This window comes from Podarcis tiliguerta (assembly GCF_965153285.1).
Source record: "Podarcis tiliguerta genome assembly, chromosome: 13".
Classification (NCBI taxonomy): Eukaryota; Metazoa; Chordata; class Lepidosauria; order Squamata; family Lacertidae; genus Podarcis; species Podarcis tiliguerta.
This window is the reverse complement of record NC_139546.1, coordinates 10981515-11005317: the sequence shown is the minus strand read 5'-3', so window position 1 is coordinate 11005317 and position 23803 is coordinate 10981515. Positions and strand designations below refer to the sequence as shown.

The following is a 23803-nucleotide window of genomic DNA, read 5'->3' as shown; positions in this document are numbered from 1 at the left end:
ATGTCACAATGCAGTGTCAATTCGATTGAGCCATTCTGCAGCAAAAAGGAATCTTGCCAGGCTGATTTAACTGCAATTCCACCAGCACATGAAAGAGCAGCGAAGCTGGTGGCCTTGTGCCACCTCAACTGAAAACAAGATTCACATACACACACAGACACCAATTAAAATTAATGGATTTCTGCCATCCCCACCTGAAAGTTGCTAAAAATGTCCCTTTCTTTATGAAGCATGGATTCTAATTTTGACTGGAAACTTTTCTGAAGCATATGTGGGGGTCACATTTTTCTTACCTCACTTTCCCCTTTGCAACAAATCCCCATGAAAATATTTGCATAATGTGACTTCTTTAAAGTGCAAAATTAGGCAAATCCCAACAGGTTTTCAATATGATTTTACTATGGCAGGTCTTCTGAAAACCTTGGGTGGGCCCAATGGATATCTGTGAGTTTCTGTGTGCTTTTTCTTTTCTTTTTTTTCTTTTGAACAGGAAACCGCACCCCACCCCACACCCACCCAATGGCACAACACAAACTGTTTATGAGGCTCCCATCTATTTTCACCCATGATCCAGCATGACCTCTCTTAGAATCCAGGTCCTTTTTAACAGGAATCAGGGGGCCACAAGAAATGCATAAATAACACTTGTTTATCTTTCATCTTTTTATATTGCATTCTACATCTGAATTTGCAAGACCTTGCACAAGCTATGTACACAAGAGTTGCAGGCAACAGGCTTCTGAGATTTGTTATGGTGATAGTTATCTCCTTTTCTCAAAAACTTGTCGGTAAAAGTCATTAGGATAACCATAAGCAACTAAATGAGAATTCTTCATAGAGTAAGAATACAGTGGTGCCTCGCAAGACAAAAAGAATCCAATCCGCGAGTCTCTTCGTCTAGCGGTTTTTTCGTCTTGCGAAGCAACCCTATTAGCGGATTAGCGCTATTAGCGGTTTAGCGGCTATTAGCGGCTATTAAAGGCTTAAGGGATTAGCTGCTAAAAGACTATTAGCAGCTTAGCGCCTTAGAAAAAGGGGGTGGGGAGCGGGGAAAAAATCGCAAGAATCCCAAGACATTTTCGTCTTGCGAAGCAAGCCCATAGAGAAATTCGTCCTGCGAAGCGCATTGAAAAATGGAAAACCCTTTCGTCTAGCGGGTTTTCCGTCTTGCGAGGCATTCGACTTGCGGGGCACCACTGTACACAGAAACAACTGCGGAGACCTTGCTTCCCAAAAGCAATGATGGGAAGCATCTCTCACTTAGAATTAGTGGGCTTTCATTTTGCATTATATCAGCACCAATATCTTTTTTTAAAAATGCACTTTTTTATTAATCATTATAAATATCATTCCTAAACCATAACCTCAAAAAGCCTCATTATGGTGTACAAATGTGAGAGAACATATGTTAACAGCAACCAATTATGGCTAAATAGGACAGTGTGAGAAAGTTAACAGTTGATGATTTTAAAAATCCCTTCTGGTATGACAAGCCGCACTGAAAAATGCATCCATTACAATCACTACCAGAAATCCAACAAAAGTATAACGGACTCTAGCAAAGCTGGGATACTTCTTGTCCTTTGCTTATACTTCCTTGCTCAGTGATGACACTAAGGAAGGGTCCAGCAATGTTCCCATGAGGAAAAGCATCAGCAAGATGGGAACTAGGCTTTGCACTGTGGAAACTGGGTAAGCCCAGCTTGTTAGTGAAACAGAGCTGTAGCTCAGACACAGAGTCCATGCTTTGAATTAAAGAGACCCCATTCAACAAACATGGGATTGGTGGGCCTTCCTCCACCTCAAAACAGTTGCACTTTCCTAGCCGTTGGGTTGGGATTCTGTCCTTCCTCAGGAGAGAGTCAATGCTATAAGAGGCGAAGCAGCCTTTGCCAATCTAAGGTAAAGGTAAAGGGACCCCTGACCATTAAGTCCAGTCGTGGCCGACTCTGGGGTTGTGGAGCTCATCTCGCTTTATTGGCCGAGGGAGCGGGCGTACAGCTTCCGGGTCATGTGGCAAGCATGACTAAGCCGTTTCTGGCGAACCAGAGCAGCGCACGGAGACGCTGTTTACCTTCCCGCCGGAGCGGTACCTATTTATCTACTTGCACTTTTGAGGCATCTGATCAAAGATCTGTATTTTAAAATAAGCTTAAAAATATATTTGTAGATGCTTGCTCCAAATGCTTGCTCCAGGCCAGGCAGAAACCAGCTGGCTGAGAGCTTTTGTTTATTCTCCTGAACAAGGGCCCCTCATTGATTTGTTGCAGTACCTCAAAGTTGTAAAAAGGAGCAAAAGCTGGGAACAAAGGTCATACAAATTACAGAATACAATCCAAGCTGCAAAAACATTAATTAGAGTTGGTAATTACTCAGACTCAGCCATATCTTCCCAAGGTTTAAGGTATCCTGAGAAGGTTAAAGGGGCAAAGAGCTAATAGCAACAACAGCTGCAGCCTGGTGAGGAAGAGAGACTGCTCTGAGGTTGTTTTTTAGGTCACTTTAGAAACTTGTTTTTTTACTAAGTTCTTCCCTTCTAAAAATCAATCTATGTTATATATATATATGTACTGACTTTAATGTAACTATACAAAGAATGTAGAAAGTAAGAGATGTTAGATTCTTATGTTAGATTCTTATTTCATTGATGGTGTGTGAGAAGGTGAACCCAAGACCTCTGTTTATATGACAAAATTTGAAACCATGAGCCATCTGTTTTAGCCATTTGCCCCTGTTGCCAAGGGCAGAAGAGCAAAGAGCAGAAGAGCAAAGGGCATAGGGTGATCTGATAATTAAGATGCCTTGTCAAGGCAAATGTAAGATATATGATAGAAGGAAATATAGCTCTTTGTCTCCCATAAAAGGTAATAGGAAATGGGTGTATCTTTTATGATTGGTTCTATCAGACAGCCAATAGGAATTTCAACCAGGCTGATTGGACAGAGGCAGCCAAAGGAGGAGTAAGGAGGCTGGGCTGAGGGAATATAAGTGCTGGCCACCAGGGCTGGGGTGTGCAGAGCTTTTGGTAAATATACCACTGTGCCAATCATTTATTTGTCTGACAAATAAATTATTATTTTAATTTCTCTATTGCTGCGTTGAATATTTCATTCCAGCTAAGCGTTAACCACAAGCAGGGTGCTACACTTTGACGTGCTTTCGAACTTCTAGGTTGGCAGGAGCAGGGACAGAGCAACTGGAGCTCACCCCGTCGCAGGGATTCGAACCACCGACCTTCTGATCGGCAAGTCCTAGGCTCTGTGATTTAACCCACAGCGCCACCCGCGTCCCTACTTTGCCAATCTGGCGCCCTCCAAATGCTGTCTGACTACAATTTCCATCCACTCCAATCAGCATAGTTGCAGTGGCCTAATAATAAACAAAGGGCACCAGGCTAAGGCAAAAAGCGACCAGTCTGGGCCGTGGGCAGCAGTCCAGAGGCCACAGGATAAGCCAGGAATGAGCAGCTAGGCAAGACTCAAGAGCAAGGCAGAATCAAGGACAACGGCCCGGGAGAGGATCTAGGCCTGCAATGTAGCAAAAAGCAAGAAGCTGAGGTCTGCAAGAAGGATGCACTTTTACTCAATACGATAACAGTGAATATTTCTTGGCACTGCTTGCATTATTCCATCCACCCATCCCTTTTTGGCTGAATAGCAGATCACTTTCGGAACCATTCCTAATGCAAGAAGCGAGAACAAAAACACATTTTAATGCTTTTGTTGCTGAAGTAGTTTAATCTCTTGATTCTATGTGATTTACTCCATACTTAAATCCATTTAGCTTGCTAATAATATAATTGCATTTTCTATTTACATTATTTTGTTGTGACATGCCATTTATGATTGAGCTGGTATTTAATTAGGAAATATTTATTTAGACTTCTTTTTTAGAAACATTATTAATAAAGTACAATTGAAAAATAGCATGTCAGCTCTCAAAAGAAATAGGCTTAATTATGGTATTTTTATTTATTTTTTAAAAGAGCTTTGTAGCTTGATAGTCTAATCCAGCATTTCCCAACCTTGGGCCTCCAGCTGTTTTTTGGACTACAACTCCCATAATCCTCAGCTAGCAAGACCAGTGGTCAGGGAATTGTAGTTCGAATGGGAATTGTAGTTCCAAAACAGCTGGAGGCCCAAGGTTGGGAAACACTGGTCTACAACACACATACCTGAGGTACGTGAAAAGCCTCAAATATCAACAGAAGTATTGAAATCCACAATATACATATGGGAATTCAACCTTCTCACTCTGCATGGAATTCTACAGCTGACAATAGAATTGAGAGCTATCTTGTGTTTGAGGTTGCTTTTCGTTGGGGGGGGGGGCATTGCTGTGGCATTCCATCCTATCTTTCTATAACAATATACCTTACAAACCATATCAAAATATCAACATTGCAATCAAAATTATGAAAACAACGTTACACCAAAATATTGAAAGCAGAAGCCTAGAGTAAAAGTCAGTTTCAAAAGTCAGTTTATCAAAAATGTCTACTACCATTTTTACAGACACTAGAGTGAGGAGGAAGTGAGCAATACCACGATTAAGGGATTCCCAGCTTTACATCTGCACTGGTGACTGAAAGGGACAAATTAAGGCATTCAGGGGAAAACGTTCTGCGAATTTTCTCCTATTTGCTGAATTGAACAGGAGCTGGGCAACAGTGCATCCATGCAGTCTAATATTGGCTTCTGGCTTTTCTGCAGTATAAGGTTTCCGCATTGTGTAAGGTTCAATAGCTGAGTGGCCTCTGAGCCAAATCTGGCTCTCTAGTTGTACTAAAGGTGAAAGAAGTGTATGGGGACAGTGATAGCAATGGTAATGAGACTTTCTGGCAGGCTGCTTGGATGTGGGGCAGCAAATCTGCCCCACTATCCTGTACTCCTCCTCAAGTTTCACCACAAGGCTTTTTATTGCTGACCACAGCAGGATAATTTTTATTGATTTTAAATAAAGCAAACATCCAGCCATTGCAGATTAAGCTAAGTGTTCCTGCCCCCCTCCACTTAAATAATGAATTCTCTTGCCAGAAGCTGACTCACATGCTGGACACTAACCAGTTACTATCTAAATACTGCAATGAGGGGCTTTTGGTGTTAAAATGTTTTAAGTGCTGCAGTGCTATTGATCCAAATAGTTCAAGACATGTAACAATCCATTTCTAAATAGCAAGACCTCTCCAAACATAGCTCAGGTTCTAGACCTGCTTATTCTGCGAGCCTTAATGAGCCTTATTCTGTTGCATCTAAAAATCACAATTATGAAACAATAGTGGTGGCTGCCGTAGTACAAAATCTTAACTGAAAAATACAACACAAAATTATTGATGGATGCTTGGGCCTGAAAACAAATTAGGGAACTCAACAGTGCTTAGACTCAAGCTAGAAACCATCCTGAAGGACAGACACAAACAAGTACTACTTTGAACTATGGAAAAATATGTCATTCATAACTATGTAATTTATAACAGCACAGTGTCATGGTGGCCTCCACTGTGATGGTTTTAAAGGGGGGATTAGACAAATGCGGGTGGCGCTGTGGGTTAAACCACAGAGCCTAGGACTTGCCGATCAGAAGGTCAGTGGTTTGAATCCCCGAGACGGGGTGAGCTCCCGTTGCTCAGTCCCTGCTCCTGCCAACCTAGCAGTTCGAAAGCACCTCAAAGTGCAAGTAGACAAATAGGTACCGCTCCGGTGGGAAGGTAAACGGCGTTTCCGTGCGCTGCTCTGGTTCGCCAGAAGCGGCTTAGTCATGCTGGCCACATGATCCGGAAGCTGTATGCCGGCTCCCTCGGCCAGTAAAGCGAGATGAGAGCCGCAACCCCAGAGTCGTTCGCGACTGGACCTAATGGTCATGGGTCCCTTTACCTTTAGACAAACTTATGAAGAATAAGTCTATTAATGACTACTAGTCACAATGACTGTGTGCTCTCTTCCTGTATTGGGAGGTGGATATTCCTCTGGATACAAGTTGAAGGAGAACACTAGCAGGAAAGTGATGTTGCACTCATGTCCTGCCTGAGCACTTCCCATAGGCATCTGACTGGCCACGGTCAGAATAGGATGCTGGACCATACGAGCTTTGGTATGATCCAGTGGGTGGGGAAGAGGTTATTTTTTTATATGCACACGCTATTATTATCATCATCATCCTCATCAATTTATTTATCGCCTTCTGCACTATCATCTCAGGGTGATGTACAACATAAACAGCAAAACAAATTAAAAACACAAAAAGCTGCCACATTTAGAAGAGAACTAAAACAATACAAAATACAGTACAGTACAGCCACTCATGGCAAAAACCCATTTATCCATTTTGTTAGAACAAAAATGTATTCACTTGTTTCTGGAAAGTGGAGACAGTGACACTCTTATGGGAACCATTTGCTCTATGGGATTTAAAGGGTGTGTACTTATGTTCATTTTGCACAACTTAAGGGCCGTTTAGAGTATTTTCAATTTTATGATTGTCAATGTATTCCTGAATGTCACACACTTTGCTAAGCAAAAAAGGTAGAGATAATTATAAAAGTTTTGTAGACTGGAATGCTTAGCTGCACAGTGTGATGGTTTCTTTGGCTAGTCAAGATTTTTCAAATGACTTCCAATTTTAAATTACTCTAAACATACCTTATTTAATGTTTATTGCATGTATGTATGTTAACTCCATGGTAAGTTACCCACTATTAGAGGAAGTAACATCTTGACTATTGAAAGGCTAGGATCTTTAAAATAGAGAACTGCCTATTTTTCACAAATGATTTTAGTCCTAGAAGTAGTCTAATAAATTCCAGGCTAAGCTTATAAAATAGGAACACAAAAATCAAATATTTGGGATTCTACTTTTAATTTCTGCATTTTTGTGTACCATTAGAGACTTCTAATGGTACACAATACATGGTACCATGTATTGTGGGGATATACTGCTGTTCACCAGGCACCAGAGATAAGGAAACACATAGTAGTAGTAGTAGTAGTAGTAATAGTAATAGTAATAGTAATAATTTTATTATTTATAGCCCATCGTTCTGGCTGGGTTTCTCAAGCCACTCTGGGCAGCTTACACCTACCCATCTTATGTATTCTGCCCTGAAGAAATCAATTCACTTAATACTTCAGTTTCAGCTAAAAGCTGCACTTTCACATTATGGCATAAAGAAGAAATAAACACCCAATAATAAATACCCAAGAATTGCTCACTCATATGTGACAGTCTTGCAAAATAAATCCACAAAATCTCCCAGTCAACAAGAACTTTTGCTAATCGTACATACAATATACATTCCAGGGGTATGTAATGTTGCGTAACTCTTCTTAAGTCTGTTGTAACAAACACAGCATAAAGTCTTGCAGTACATTTAACAGAATAATTGCAGCACAGGCTTTTGGGTGTGTTTTTTTGTGGGCCAAAAAACACTTCATCAGATGCATAATACACTAATCTTAGTAGGTCTTTGTAGTACATTTAAGGTTGGCTCTGATATGAATATAGATGATGGCTTTCAGCTAATAACTGGTTCTTTGTCCCAGCCTCCAAGGTACTGTAAAACAGGAATGAACCTCTGACAATCTGCCCAGGACCACTGATTTGGTCTCTTGGTGATTACTAGCTAGTGTATCTCAATGGAACCTCTATACAGTGATACCTCAGGTTACATACGCTTCAGGTTACATACGCTTCAAGTTACAGACTCCACTAACCCAGAAATAGTGCTTCAGGTTAAGAACTTTGCTTCAGGATAAGAACAGAAATCGCACGGCGGCAGCAGCAGGAGGCCCCATTAGCTAAAGTGTGCTTCAGGTTAAGAACAGTTTCAGGTTAAGTACGGACCTCCGGAACGAATTAAGTATTTAACCTGAGGTACCACTGTATGCAGAAGCTCTATACCACTGAGTATGGTATACTAGGGGTTTACAAAGACTGTGGTTAAGGATCCTACCTAGATGGCTTTTCAAACAGGTTTTTGACAAATTCATGGGGACAAAAATTCACATTGACTACTCTGACTACTACTGATTCCCATTTGACACTTACATACGGTTTAGCCCTGACAGTCTGCCAGGCTGCAGCAAGCTGGTCCTGACCATAAATAAGACAAATAACTCTTAAGGTGACTTGGCAGGTCCAGGCATGGTGCAGACACTCCAGACACTGCAGGTACAGCAAGTAGCCCTACAAGCTGAAGTACAAATATTGAAAGCTAGGATCTCTATGACAGCAGTATAAGTTTTAATGTCCCCTATTCTTCCACCAGCAAGGAGGGTGAGGGTTCACGGTCATTCTATCATGGTAATTAGATCAACATCTTGATGTTCAGGAGGACATGCAACTCCACTGGATCAGATACAACCTTTCCACCTTCAGTGCATAGAATTTGCCCCTCCACAAGTCCTGGTGGTTTATTTGCAAGGGATATCCTGGACAGAGAACAAGTCTGTCCTTGAATTTTCTGGAAAGGAGAGATAGAGGCACGGACAGGCCTTACTTAGGGTGTAAGTATCGGACCATATTATGGTCTAAGCTATTGAAGAACAGGACTATGTTCTACCGAAAATATCATCTGCAAGACAGCACAATCACCCATGTCTATTGTAGTGTGCTCAGTTTTCTAGCAATCCACCCTAAGGACCAACTTACACAACACTGTTAAATGCTGAAAAATATCACTTGCATTCTGAATGCCAACATGACAAAACTATGTTTAGAGAACCATTCTACCTTCCAAGGAAAGAGACAGAACACTGCATTTGTTTGACTTAGGGTAGTTACTGCCTCTGTTTTTCTGAATTTTTGGTGAGATGAGGGTTGGTTAACATATCTGGAGGCACATTTACATATGTACAAAGCACATTTATGTAACAAATGAATTATTTAGTAGAATCCCAGCTTTCGTTTTATATATTTGGTAACCCTCGGGGATTGAAGTGGCATTATCTGAAAGCCTGATGGGAAAAACACAAAATAAAATCCAAATGACATCCAAGCTCATTATGCTTTTTAAAACCTCAGAAATCTTTGAATCTGTCAGGACTTCTCAAACACTGACTCATTCGTATCACAAAACTATACATCCTGTTCTATAACATCTATACGTTAAGGTCTATAATATGAATGTATCAAAGCTTAAGATACTGACCATAGCTAAATTATACTATATATTCTTAGAATTCTTTTTGACTCTGAGAGACTACTGCAAAGGAACTGCATTAAACAAAACACAATCGTTCCATAACTCACCATGCCTGCTATTAAAAGTACTCTTGTTTCTGTAGGAACAAAAGGAGGAGACACTTTCACTCCTACAGGAATTACAGCCTAAAATGATTCTAAAAATATGCTGCTAATGTGGAATATCACAAGACAGAAGTCAGGCGTATGGACAGCTTTCGCAAGTTACTCCATTAAAAGACTCAAGCTGAAAATAAACCTGCCACTGCATGCTATATTTATTCAAAGAAACCAAGTAAATGTTGAAATTAACTCTAAAGTTATGAGATTCAACCTCTCTCTCTCTATATATATATATATATTCACAGTACCTAACCACAAGACCCTCTAGCTGATCAATTCTATTTAAAGAACTCTTCTCTCTTGGTTTCTGTTTTCTTATAGCCTGGTGATTCTTAGGTTACACACCCAGTAAATACAATTTGTGGAACATGCATGCATGAGCAAACTCATATATTCAACCCTTCGGAAAAAAATCGGAAATGGATCATTGGATACTTAATATTTGTAAGCACAGCCCAATGCAAAATACTGTAGTCAAAATCATTGTTTAAGAATATCATGATTTTCTGCTTTTAAAAGCTCGTCTTGGTTTTCCATTATAAAACTCAATTATAACAAAAATGGCAATTACTGGAGCCTTTTATTCACTTCCCTCTCTTATATCCTGCAGGGGAGAGGAAAGCATTTTGTCTGGGCCTACAAAAGGCTTCAGTACTGACCACTACAAGGCCACCGCAGAGTAGCTTCACAGCCACCCTGAACCAGTACAGAGAGCCCATTATAAAACGGAACAGTGCAGGTTCAGTAAAATGCATACGGGCGCAAAACTTGGATCCACTATCACTGTCTACCTGGACAGACAACCAGAATGACTGTCCTACCTATCACTTATCTCCATTTAACAGAGATGCCAGAAGATCCACCAAGGTGTCACTAGTACCACAGGGGTACAAGAGTAAGGATGAATTCTTCACTCACCCAAGAAAGCAGAGCCTGACTTGGAATTCAGATCTTATACCAACGAAGTTCTGTCTAACTCTGACGTTCATTAGACAAAGTTGTCAACCTCAGAGCATTTGGAGGTCCTGCAACCCTGATCTTCTGACCTGCAGCCTATCCTACCATCTCACCTAACTGCTGCCATTAGTAGGTCTGGTGATATTTTTCTCTCCCTCTTGTCCCCTTCATGGCCAAGACATGATGCTGCTGCTGTAGCTGCGCTTACTGAAGAAAGTAATAATCCAGCACATGGGTTATGGCACACCACATAGAAATATTCTGCTCTCCCATGTAAGTGGCCTGCCTTGACCTTTTTTCTTAAGGAAATTCATACTTCGAAGCAATCAGAAGAACAAGTTGGGAAAGAGTATTTACATAAAACAAATAAAATATGCACCATTGACAAAGCCTGCCAAGCTAGTTAAAGCAGATCCCTTGAAAATATTGTTTTCTTTTTTGTTTCCCCAATACAGAAAGCAAGGTGTGTGTGTGTGCTTTCATTTTGTACACAAGAGCAAATTGCTTCCCGCCTTACATAACCAGCTATGACTCTACTGAAAGATACAGGGATTCTCACTGCGTTGCAGAAGTTGCTAGAATGCTTTCTTGTCAGTGTTGTAAATAAAAATCGCTTCTACTGTAGGGGGAAAATAATATTTGTTCACAAGATGTAGAGATAATATGGATCAGAGCATACATAAAAAGAGCCAAGCAGAAACTCTTCCTAAAGAAATTTGGCTAAATGAGGCCTGTGAAGTGTGAGTGTAGTGGTTAAAGTATTGAACCAGGGCCTGGGAGATAAGGATTCAAATCCTCACGCAACCATGAAGCTCAGTTGGTGACCTGACCTTGAGCCAGTCACTGTCTCTTAGCCTCATCTACATCGCAAGAAACTGAGTGGTGGTGAAGTATATCCACCACCATGTACTCCTTGGTGGAAAAGTAGGATATAAATGTAATAATATATAAATAAAGCTCAGTCCTCACATGATACATTCAATGGCCTCAACATATATTGTAAAAATACACAACCCTCTTAAAATTGTCCAGCACAAGTCTATCAAATTTGTATGCGGTAGTTTGTGGCCAGCACGGAGCCAAAAAATGGGCTTATCAAGCCTTGATGGACTGAAAGTCATGGCTGATTTGTCACATACAACAGAGTGAACTTTACTTTTGACATGCTTGTGCTAAGCATTTTACTTGTGTATTCCTTTCTTACAAAATCAATAATCAAAAGCATGGGCAAGTCTGAAAAACAGGTTATATGCCTCATCCAGAAACCTATTGCATATTTCTGTCTACACCAGGACCCATTGGTGGCAGCCACCTTTCCCCCAAGAAAGTGAGTCAACATCATCCCCATAGGGGAATTTTGTCCCATATTAGAAGGGAATGCTACAGGGCTGCTGACAGTCTAGTATTTATCAGAAGCAGCCATAAGGATTTTTCCCTCTATTGGTAGAGAAAGACAGAAGGGGGGGGGTTGAGAAGAAGAAGGGAGAACCCTCAGGCGGGAACCTACCCTATTTGCCCAAACTCAACCTGAAGTTCTGAGATTTCACCACCCAAAAATGCTGAAAAAAGTCTGAGGCAAATACTTTAGCCCAGTACTAGCATGATATGCAACCGATGATTACTGTGCTTATTTTGCATCCTGTTTAGCTCTAACTGGATTGCTGGGTACCTGCTTTTCGACATTTCATTGTCATATAACTTCAACATTTACATTTCCGCCCCCCTCTACAACCATGTATACACATGGCCAACTGAGGACACTGCGACATGCATCTGATAAAAGTGAACTCCGGTCCACAAAGCTTATGCCATAAGAAATGTGGTAGACTTTCAGATGCTACAAGATGAGGAGGAGAATTACTAAACAGACCAGCACAGCTACACCTCCAAGACCCAAAGTTGTTAGCCCAATGCAATGAGGGGGGTTTGTTAAGTGACTTTGGCATTGGGCAGAGGCCATGAAACTAGAAGTGGGATTTAAGAGAATTACTGGAATTTTGTAAGTTCTGTTGACTTTTATTTCCGGACTTACTCCATCAGACTTGTCACAAAACAATCTCATGTCATCAAATGGAAGGTTCTTGATATGGGACCAAACTGCCAGTATCTACGACTAGGAAAGTAGCCACATGTGTCCATGGAGACACACAACTCTGGCAATCATTTTGGACCAACAGTCGGTGACACAAATTTTTGCATTTACTTGTTTCACAAGTTGGAATGCTTCCTTCCCTTGAGGCAGGTGGTTCAGGAACAAGATGAGTTTTTCCTCAGAGAAGGCTGATGTGCATGCCAAATAACTAGCCATCTGGATAGACATGGCAGTTGTGCAGTGAAATTTCCTCACTGTTCCATCAATTTTGTGGCTACCTCATTTACCATTTTAGTGCCATTGTGGTGCTCATTTACATCAATGTATACATCAATTGGTGATGGAGATTACCTGCCCAGGCCTGGAGGTAAAGCGGACATCTGGATGAGCTGCTTGCCAAAGAGCCAAAAGGCAGGGAAAGAAGCAGTATCTCATATATAAAAGTTTTCCAAGCCTTCCACTTTCATACTATGCCAGGAGGAGAGGGAGAGAGGTTTTGCTGCTGCCCCCACCCCATAGCCAGGTATAGAATCACAGAGTTGGAATAGACCACAAGGGTCATCAAGTCCAACCCCCTGCCAAGCAGGAAACACCATCAGAGCACTCCTGACATATGGTGGTCAAGCCTCTGCTTAAAGACCTCCAAAGAAGGAGACTCCACCACACTCCTTGGCAGCAAATTCCACTATCAAACAGCTCTTACTGTCAGGAAGTTCTTCCTAATGTTTAGGTGGAATCTTCTTTCTTGTAGTTTGGATCCATTGCTCCGTGTCTGCTTCTCTGGAGCAGGAGAAAACAACCTTTCTCCCTCCTCTATGTGACATCCTTTTATATATTTGAACATGGCTATCATATCACCCCTTAACCTCCTTTCCTCCAGGCTAAACATGCCCAGCTCCCTTAGCCGTTCCTCATAAGGCATCGTTTCCAGGCCTTTGACCATTTTGGTTGCCCTCCTCTGGACACGTTCCAGTTTGTCAGTGTCCTTCTTGAACTGTGGTGCCCAGAACTGGACACTGTACTCCAGGTGAGGTCTGACCAGAGCAGAAGTATGTCTACTTCTGGTTAGCAGGAGTGGTGATGATTCTGAGTGAACTCCAGTATGAGCCTAGGCCCAAATTTGACACAATTTCGGTTCACCTTGCACTGGAATGAGGCATTTTGAATTCAGGTTATAGTCCAAATTCCTTCAACTGAAGTTGCACTTCTATCATTAGTAATTCACAGAGGTACCATCTTAATTTTGAAGGGCAAAACGTTTACATAACATAACAAAGAGGAAAAATTATTTAATGTGAAGAAATAAAATTACCGGTAATTCCCTCTGGCAATGTACATTTAAGAAAATGCCATACTGATTTCAAGGGACTCTCTCTCCATGTCAATTGGCTTAAAGCTGCAAACCTAACAAGCTTGAATGAGCAGCAAGCCAAACAGCTTTTGCTTACTTCTATAGTTGTTAAGTTTTATGACTAAAGTCCAAGGTTCCCCCATCTTTAAACAAGTTATAAAATTTATATTCACTTGACCTGACCTATCTCTCAAGCTACTTTACACATTTAAATATTATTCCAAGGAAATATACCAGAATAGGCTCAGAAGGGGAACATTATGTATTTTCATAATTTTTTCTGAAAATTCAATACATACTTTTATCTGTCTAGTTCACAAACAGGGAAGATTCCAATTCAACAAAATATTTTTTTAAAAAAACCCTAAATACATTGGTTTGAAAATGGAAAAATTGCTACTCATGTTTTGCACTGCACTCAAAATTGGTAAACAGTTATGCTAAATGAAACCATTTACTGTTTCTAGCAATAAAATCTAGAACACATAACCTTGGCTGCATTTCTTGACATTGGAGTAGCTTATTAGTACATAAACAACTTCTGCAAGTGGCAAGTCTATTTTTTCCTTTGTGGGTGGTGAAAATCTCTTGGGAGCCGCAGGTTTCATAATCCAGCCATATATTAAAACATGAACTGAAAAACATCTTTGAATGCAGCAGCAATCTATTAGATACCATGTTCCAAGTAATAGGATCTTCAACAGCTTAATGCAAAAAAATAATGCAACTAGTAATACTCTATTAAGGTAGAGAAAATATTACTATAACATAAATTTTCACTAGTCAATGTAAAAGCGAACATCTTATTTTTAAAGGCAATACTAAATACATTATATAAGAGCTGTAAGCAAGCAATCAGAAATCTCAGAACAACACCTCTGATTCACAACAGCAGCCTCTTGATGGTTTCTGTGACAAGAGTTTTCAAGAGACAAAAACCCTTTTGCTGCAATGATATTTTTTTTTTAATGTTTGAAGCAGGCCTGAAAAGATTAATAAAAAGATTCAGCTAGAGTACATGCAAGATGCAAATTTCCCTCCCCATATACTTACAGGGTTCAGTTCTTCCTCCCCATTAGTCGATAGAATGCAATCTTTCTGCCAGTCAGACAAAAAACCTGCTCTTTCACAGGCAATGTTGCCAGCAATCCACCCTCTTGGTTTGTTTGCCGCTAGATCCATATCACTGCTGACAGCATCAGTGTGATGTTACGTGTCTTGTGAGGTTTGATCCCAAAAGCCAATCTCCCTACAGTGCTTGCATTTTCTGGGTGAGCAAGGAAAGCCAATTCAAGGTCAATTTCAGGAGCGCTGACATAAATGCTAAGCTTCTCTTGCTATTAAGCCCTTTAGCACAAAATAACCCTTCTTCTCTAGACTACCACACAAGTAGTAGACTCTGCAGCTCCCTGGGGGTTAAATTAAGTATTTTCATACGGAATCTCTCTATGGCGCACTTTAATTTGTCCTACCCCTTGTCGGAGTAAATTACAGAAGGGACATGAAGGTAATGGCGCAGTACACCAAGTGAATGATTCACTGATATGCTCCTTAACATTCAGGAGTAACACGAAGGCTAGCAATGCAACCCAGTCCAGAGCTGATGAATGGTGCAGTGCTGCTGTTGTCATGGCAACTTACAGGAAAAAAAGCACTACCATGTAAGGAACTGTGACATGGATTCCGGGAATGGTTTATATTAAAAAGCAATAAACCCTTTAACACTTACCTTCTCTCTATTGCATGTCTGTGCAGCCTTCATTTTCAGTCACAACAAATTGTCACATGCATAATCACCTCAAAAAGAAAAACTGTTTGCACCGGGAATACTGCAGTAGCAGCAGTAACACTGAAACAACACGAAGGCTCCTCTTGCAGCAGTTAGGCAAGGGAAAGGGAGAAAAACGTTTGGCTGAGAATTAGGATTCTATCAATCATATGTTTGGAACAGAAATCAGGACTAATAGCAGCTCAGCATGTCAGAGGGCTGGCTGGAGACTCAGCTCCAATCCTGGGATAACCCACCCCAGGTGTCAGCTGCAAGCCTCTTCAAGAGCCATTGCTGGGTTCCTACTCTGCTACAAGGATGGCAAGCACAGAGTGGATCTTACGCACACGAAAGGCAGCAGCTGGGATCAGAAACCGGCAAGACATAATGATCCTAGTAATTGATCAGGGTGAGTTGCTTGAAACCCAAACGATTTAAATGGTTGATTTAAATGATTAATTTAAATCACTATGGTGTGTTTGGGCAACAGCAGCATCACAAACAGCCACTCCTCAACCTCATGCCAGTAAAAAAAAACCACATGCGACACTAGTATGAGAGTTTGACAGTTTCTGTTAACATAAAAATATACTAATCCAAATGTGATTGGCAAGAAGAAGCAGCTTGGGAAAGGGGGGGGCACTGACGTCTATTTCATAATTTTTTGGAGGGGAAGAGATGTCTGGCTTCTGCCTGCAGCACCTTTTCTGAAAAGTTTTGATGTGCTTCTCCTCAATCTTCTCAACAGGGCTGAGGACCACCTCCAAAAGGTATTCCCATCACCACATTGCTTTGCCCCGTACTATCCTTGCTTTCTCACAGTTGGCCCTTTCACAGGTTGGTCCTGGGATTCATTTCCTCTCCTGCAAGAGGCTGCTCCCCACTCTACCAATCCTCGCCTCTTTCTTTCTCTACCCCCTACACTTGCCTTCCTCTGGCATCTCTGGCTCAATGCCACCTGCCCTGCCCTCTTCCTCCATGTCTCTTTCTTCCAGCTGCCCATTCTCCTCTACATTCCACTCTCCTCCTTTGCCTTCCTCCTCACTCAAGATTTTGATCTGGCTCCTGCACTCCTCCACTCAGAGGAACCTGCTTGTCCTCTGCCTGCCATCTCCTCACCTCCCTACCATCTCGTTGCAACTCCCTTTTCAGCCTGCCACTGCTGCTCTGCTCTGTCTCCTCCTCACAAACTCCCCTGTAGTTCTGTGCTGGCTCTCTACATAACCCATGACTCCACAGCAGCTGCTTGGGGTATCTAGAGGTGACAGAGGCTATGGCCACACTTGGGGCTCTTCTGCAGGAGCCAGGGGAGGGGAGTAGCAACGCTTACTCCGAACATTACGTCACAACCACCAGATGTGAGAGGGAAGACAAACCGAAAGTAATTTAACTCAAATTTTCCAATTTGAAATTCATATACAGTGGTACCTCAGGTTACATACGCTTCAGGTTACAGATGCTTCAGGTTACAGACTCCGCTAACCCAGAAATATTACCTCGGGTTAAGAACTTTGCTTCAGGATGAGAACAGAAATCGTGCTCCAGCGTGGGGCAGCAGCAGGAGGCCCCATTAGCTAAAGTGGTGCTTCAGGTTAAGAACAGTTTCAGGTTAAGAACGGACCTCCAGAACGAATTAAGTACTTAACCCGAGGTACCACTGTATTTCCAAAGCAAGTACACACCTTAACTGGTTACCATACCAATCAGAACATGTTGCTTTACAACTAAATACACCTTTACACAAGCTAGGAGCTTAATGAGGAGCTTTCTTGGAAGACAATTCAGAAACTTCCAGTAGTACAAAATGTGACAGCCAGGAAAGCAAGTAGAGCAGGTATAGCATCAATAGTCTAACATATTAGAATAGAATCATAGAGTTGGAAGAGACCACAAGGGTCATCGAGTCCAACCCCCTGCCAAGCAGGAAACACCATCAGAGCACTCCTGACATATGGTTGTCAAGCCTCTGCTTAAAGACCTCCAAAGAAGGAGACTCCACCACACTCCTTGGCAGCAAATTCCACTGTCGAACAGCTCTTACTGTCAGGAAGTTCTTCCTAATGTTTAGGTGGAATCTTCTTTCTTGTAGTTTGTATCCATTGCTCCGTGTCCGCTTCTCTGGAGCAGCATTATATATATATATATACATATATATATCTTGTTGTGTGAGTGTGTATATCATGGCCGAGGGAACCTGTAGTCTCCAGAAATGATGGGAGCTATAGTCCAACAATATGTTTCTCTATCCCTGCTATTACAGACACACCAGATTACAACTCCCAAATGGAACTGATAAAATACACATTTCTGTTTTAAAGGCAGGACAGCTCCTTGCTCCCATGTTTGCTTTAGAGTGGTTGGTATCTTATATCCCTGCAACCTTCTTTAGGTCCCCTACATTCAAGAGCCACAAAACCTTGACCTAGGCAAGATGCTCAAATCAGACAACAGTAAGAAACTGGCTATAGTATGTGTTTGGAAATGATGTTTGATGTTTTTTGACTTTCCAGAATATCACTCTCACATTTGATCTACAAAACCACATTGCTCTCTTTTCCTGCATTATGAGTCCAAGGAGAAGAATTATAGATCACTATAATTGCTTGTAAAATAATTGTGACAATAGTAATGCTGTTTTCCCCAATATTACTCTTTCTCGTCAGACTCTCAAACCATTCTGCGTTTTTCCAAACCATTTGTCTATGGTATGTTCCCCTTACAAACACATCTTGAAGGCAAGATAGAAGAGTTTCTTGCACCATGCAAGTGAAGATAAGTAGCTAAGAATTACAGGTTTATTCCTGTGCCTTTGGGCCATGATGCAGTCTCTTTCACAGCTTCTTCATAAAACCACACACCTTATATGTTCATCGAGCATTACTCCACCCACAGCAGACTATTTTTGTGTTTTATGCCTCTCTCCGTTTCCACCCCCAACAATTCTCTGAAGGCTCTGAGTTGCTTGGCAAAGGAACTGGCTGCATTCCAGGTTCGGCAGGGATAGCTAAGACACCCTGCAGTCCTTTTATTCAAGATAGCATTATGGGTTTATCTTGCCTGTGAAGAAGAGAAATGTACCCAACCTGTCCTCCGTTATGACATCTTGGCTCAACCTGCAAAGGCAGCCTGCTAACCCTCTGGCCTATTACGTGCAGTATTCTCAGATGGGCTAGTTCTCTGCGTTGGCACCTTTACCATCAGACAGCCCTGAGTCCATCTGCAGCTTCTTTTGCTCCCTAATTCTTGAAATAAGAGTGTAGAATCCAACAGGATACCAATTACCAGGGTACCAGAATGCCCTCCCCACACATGAACATAATCCTACTTATATTGTATATTTGTGTGGGTCTTGGAAGCCAACTCAGATAATAATAATAATAATAATAATAATAATAATAATAATAATAATAATAATAATAAATTTTATTTATACCCCGCCCTCCCCAGCCAAAGCCAGGCTCAGGGCAGCTAACAACAATACAATAGTACAACATTCTAAAATCATTTCATTATAAAATTAATTCAACTCAAAATGATGGCAACCATTAGGCTAAAGTTCTGTGAAGATTGCCAAAGGAAGGAGTCAGGCTGTGCCCTGACCAAAGGCCTGGTGGAACAGCTCTGTCTTGCAGGCTCTGCGGAAAGATGTCAAGTCCCGCGGGCCCTAGTCTCTTGTGACAGAGCGTTCCACCAGATTGGAGCCACAGCCGAAAAAGCCCTGGCTCTAGTTGAGGCCAGCCTAACCTCTCTGTGGCCTGGAACCTTCAGGATGTTTTTGTTTGAAGACCGTAAGTTCCTCTGTAGGACATACCAGGAGAGGCGGTCCCGTAGGTACGAGGGTCCTAGGCCGCATAGGGCTTTAAAAGTGCCAAACTTGGCTGAAAAGCAGTGTATGGATATTATGAATACCTAAAAATAATATTAAGAAGAGCCCTGCTGGATCAGACCAAAGCTCTCTTTGCACAAAGGCCAACCAGATGCACGTAGGAAGCCCACAAGCAGGGCCCACAAGCAGTAGCACGTTCCCATCCATGATCCCCAGTAACAGGCATTCAGAAGCATACTGTAGTTGGCTACAATACTGATGCTAATATAGCCACCATAACTTGTAGCTCTTGATAGCCATGTCCTCCATTAATTTGTCTATGGATATGTTACAAAATACAGAAATGGAAACATTAAAAATCTAAGCACCATGTAGGCCTGCCTTATTTTTCTGTCAAACGCAGCAACCTGGGCTCACAACTTTTCCATAGGGCCACAGTTAATTCGGTCATATTTTATTCGTATTACCAAATTTGTATCCTTACCTTCTTCTAAGGAACTCATGGGTGCCTGTAATAAGCTATCCCATTTGATTCTCAAAATAGTCACTTGTGGTAGGAAAGACAAAGCTAATAACTGGCTCAAGGTCCCACAGTGACAGAGATGTGACCCAGGTCCCTGGGATCTAATGACTCCAGATTAGCTCTCCAATCAGGTTATAAATTGACCAATAAAGTTTCTATACTTTGTCATCATAGACAATTTGTTGCCACAAGTGACAAAACTATTTTTCAGACAGAGGTGGTGTCAGAAAGGTTATGTCACAAATCTGACAAGTAGGACACGTACGGATTATAAATTCACATTTTGATTCATTTCAGGCCACACCAGGATTAAAAAATTAATTCCAAAAACAACAACAACATTTTATGAGAGGATTAATCATAACATTTCTATCACAATAGCTAAATTGGATTGAAATGGCTGCATGAATTTACACCTTTGTTTATTGTTTGATAGCCAAAAGATCTGCAATTCTACACCAATTCTAGTCTGACATGTTCTTACCATGATGGGAAAACCTCCAATGGAATGTGCCAATATGAGGCTTAAGTACTTTATAATTTACTAAATAAAATAAACTAATTCCATTCATTTTAATTAAGTAAAAGCTACAATGTGCTAGATAGGATTACTGAATCCAGAGAAGCACAAAGGTACAACATTTCAATTATATTTCAATTATAGTCAGATTAAGGGGGGGGGTGTTTTCCCATTTCTTCTCTTCTCTTCTTCTTAGTAGTATCTTTTTTTCTGTAAATATTAATTTATTTCTACAACTACAAAAAGATCATTAAAAAATTACCAGCCTAAGTACACTTCCTGAAACTGCAGAGATACACATGCAGTGCAGGACACCTGAGAAATCTGAATTAAGAAGAATGTTGTCAAGGGAAGTAATAGTGCCACTGTATTCTGCTCTGGTCAGACCTCACCTGGAGTACTGTGTCCAGTTCTGGGCACCGCAGTACAAGAAGGACACTGACAAACTGGAACGTGCCCAGAGGAGGGCAACCAAAATGGTCAAAGGCCTGGAAACGATGCCTTATGAGGAACGGCTAAGGGAGCTGGGCATTTTTAGCCTGGAGAAGAGAAGGTTAAGGGGTGATATGATAGCCATGTTCAAATGTATAAAAGGATGTCACATAGAGGAGGGAGAAAGGTTGTTTTCTGCTGCTCCAGAGAAGCGGACACAGAGCAATGGATCCAAACTACAAGAAAGAAGATTCCACCTAAACATTAGGAAGAACTTCCTGACAGTAAGAGCTGTTCAACAGTGGAATTTGTTGCCAAGGAGTGTGGTGGAGTCTCCTTCTTTGGAGGTCTTTAAGCAGAGACTTGACAACCATATGTCAGGAGTGCTCTGATGGTGTTTCCTGCTTGGCAGGGGATTGGACTCGATGGCCCTTGTGGTCTCTTCCAACTCTATGATTCTATGATTCTATGAAATATATCCTGTTGTGTCAATTCCACACTCCAACATTCCAAAAGCCTCAACTGGCATAATACTCATCCCAGGTCTTTTACAGAGGAAGAACAGATTTGGTCTCTTTTAAGAAAGTTCAGTAAAATAGAAGATTGAAGGAATATCCTAATGGTACCTTAGGGTGCCTCAGAGCACCATCTTGTCCCCAGGCTTTTTACATGAAGCCACTGGTGGGAAAGGAAGTCATCTGGAGTTTTGGAATAATGCTGATAACATTAAATTCTACCTCTCATTTTTCCACCTACTAACAGATATCTGGAGGTGGTTTTGGGATAGTTGAGGGCTAAGTTGCTGAAACTCCACTCTGAAAAGACAGCGGTACTGTGGGAGGAAAGGTCAGCCTACATAGATGGAGGTCTGCAAATGGTTCTGGATTGGATTCCACTCTCTCTGAACCATTCAGTTTTGCATATTGGAGTTCCTCCTGGACTCAATGCTATCTAGGGAGGCACAGGCAGCATCTGAGGTGTGATTTACCATCTTTGGGTGGAACACCAGTCCGAGGCCCTATCTGGAAATGGTGTACTTTATCTCAATTACTCATATCCTGGTTATATCCCGATTAAACTATGGTGATGTACATTACATAGAATTGCCTTTAAAGACAGTTCAGCAGCTTCTGGTACAGAATGCAGCTGATGGACGCTTGTGAACGTTGGGTTTTCAGAGCCTACTAAATGCTCTTGACCTTTTTAATGCCCTAAACTAGCCTCATCAGGAGTGATGAGAGCTATCAAAAATATATGGAGGCCATTAGGCTGGGGGAAGCTACCCTATACAGTTTTCTGAGCCTAAATATGTCCAAGCATTAAGATCACCAAGTGACCATGTTCATATGTCCACCATATTGGACACACTGGCAGGTATAATAAACGGGCTTTTTCAGTCGTGGCCTTGTCACTGTGGAACTCCATTTCAATTTGTCTCCCTCATTGTTTTAGAGACCCTTTTACTACAATCCACCTTTGTTTAAAAATGAAGGGCTGGATTTTGAATTATTCTTTGAATGGCAGCCTCTGCTGTAAAACAAGCTCCATCAGGCTCCTCCTTCGTCATGTACAATAGCTATTCCAAAAGGGTATAGGAGACAAAAAGAAAGAGAGAGAGAGAGAGAGAGAGAGAGAGAGAGAGAGAGAGAGAGGTGGGACTGCAGCACCTCTCCATCCACTCTGCTGAAAAACTAGCAACTTTTGAAGCTACCTCTGATTTCCCCTCCTCCACTCTCCCAACCCCTTTTTCCTTTGTGTCACATCATGTAAGCCAAAAGGAAGTGACTGCCTTATCACTGACATTTGTAAGTAACTATGAAATCACTGGCTGAACAGCTATTACAGTGGACGCTCGGGTTGTGAACGTGATCTGTGCAGGATGCACGTTTGCAACCCGCAGCAGCGCATCTGTGCACACACGGGTTGCGATTCGGCGCTTCTGCGCATGCGCAAAGCACAATTTAGCGCTTCTGGGCATGCACGACTGCCGAAACCCAGAAGTAACCCGTTTCAGTGCTTCCGGGTTTCGGCGGTCCGTAACCTGAAAAAACGCAACCTGAAGCGTCTGTAACCCAAGGTATGACTGTACATCATTCTTGCTTTATGCTTTAATGTGTGATAACATTTAACTGTTTTGTTTGAATCATTGGTCTGAAAGGATATGTGCTACTCTTCTAGTTTTTAACATTTTAATTAGTGGTGGGTTTTTAAAAAAGTTTTTAGGATCCTGATTGCCACCTTGGGATAACTTTTTGTTTTAAAAACACATCAAGTGAAGAACACACTAATAGATAATCTGCTCTGGCAGTTAGGAGACCATGTATATTCTTCCAGAAATGCAATTAAGTAAAGCATTTTTATTTGACTCAGCCAACACAATGCATAGGCTGGTAGGGTAGAAAAATGAAAGGTTGGGTAGCCAAACTGGTGTCAAAGATTTAATGGTTCCTGTGGCATCTTTCCATTCTGGATGCAGGTGGGAAGAACAAAGGGAACAATAAACTGCTGCTTCTTATTCACATGTAGATGCTTGGGAAGATATTTTATATTGCTTTATTCTTTTTGTAAACCACTTTGAGATTGTTATTTTTAAACTATCGAGTGGTATATAAATTATGTGAAATAAAGAAATACAAGTGAGTTTAAAAACTAATCAATTGTCATTGTTGAAATATTGGCTCAGATCGGTTGCAAAAGAAGGCCAAACCACATGAAAACGTGAAGAAAGAAATACTTGCCATTATTTAAGATAAAGTATATGAGAATTGTGATGGTTTTTATATTGTTTGCACTTTAGTGTCTTTGGTTAAAAAATAATAATCAATTTAACTACTAGCAAATATTGTAGCTGATGTGCCAGAAAGAAGCATCTCTCACGGTGTCTGCTGTAAGATAAGTGCACCATCTTAAAAAAGATAGCTTTTTTCAGAAGTACTGCATTATTAATATACATATTTATGCAAATTGATTAATCAACTAAAGCTCAGACAATGAATCAATTAAGTTTTCTTTTATTGCATGACAGCCTTGATTA

General features: G+C 41.2%; 1 protein-coding gene across 2 annotated transcripts in view; it reads right to left on the bottom strand.

Annotated features, from left to right (window-relative positions):
• TANC2 (tetratricopeptide repeat, ankyrin repeat and coiled-coil containing 2) overlaps positions 1 to 23803 on the bottom strand; it is a 197838-nt gene that overhangs the window by 100092 nt on the left and 73943 nt on the right. The gene's annotated exons all lie outside the window — the stretch shown is intronic.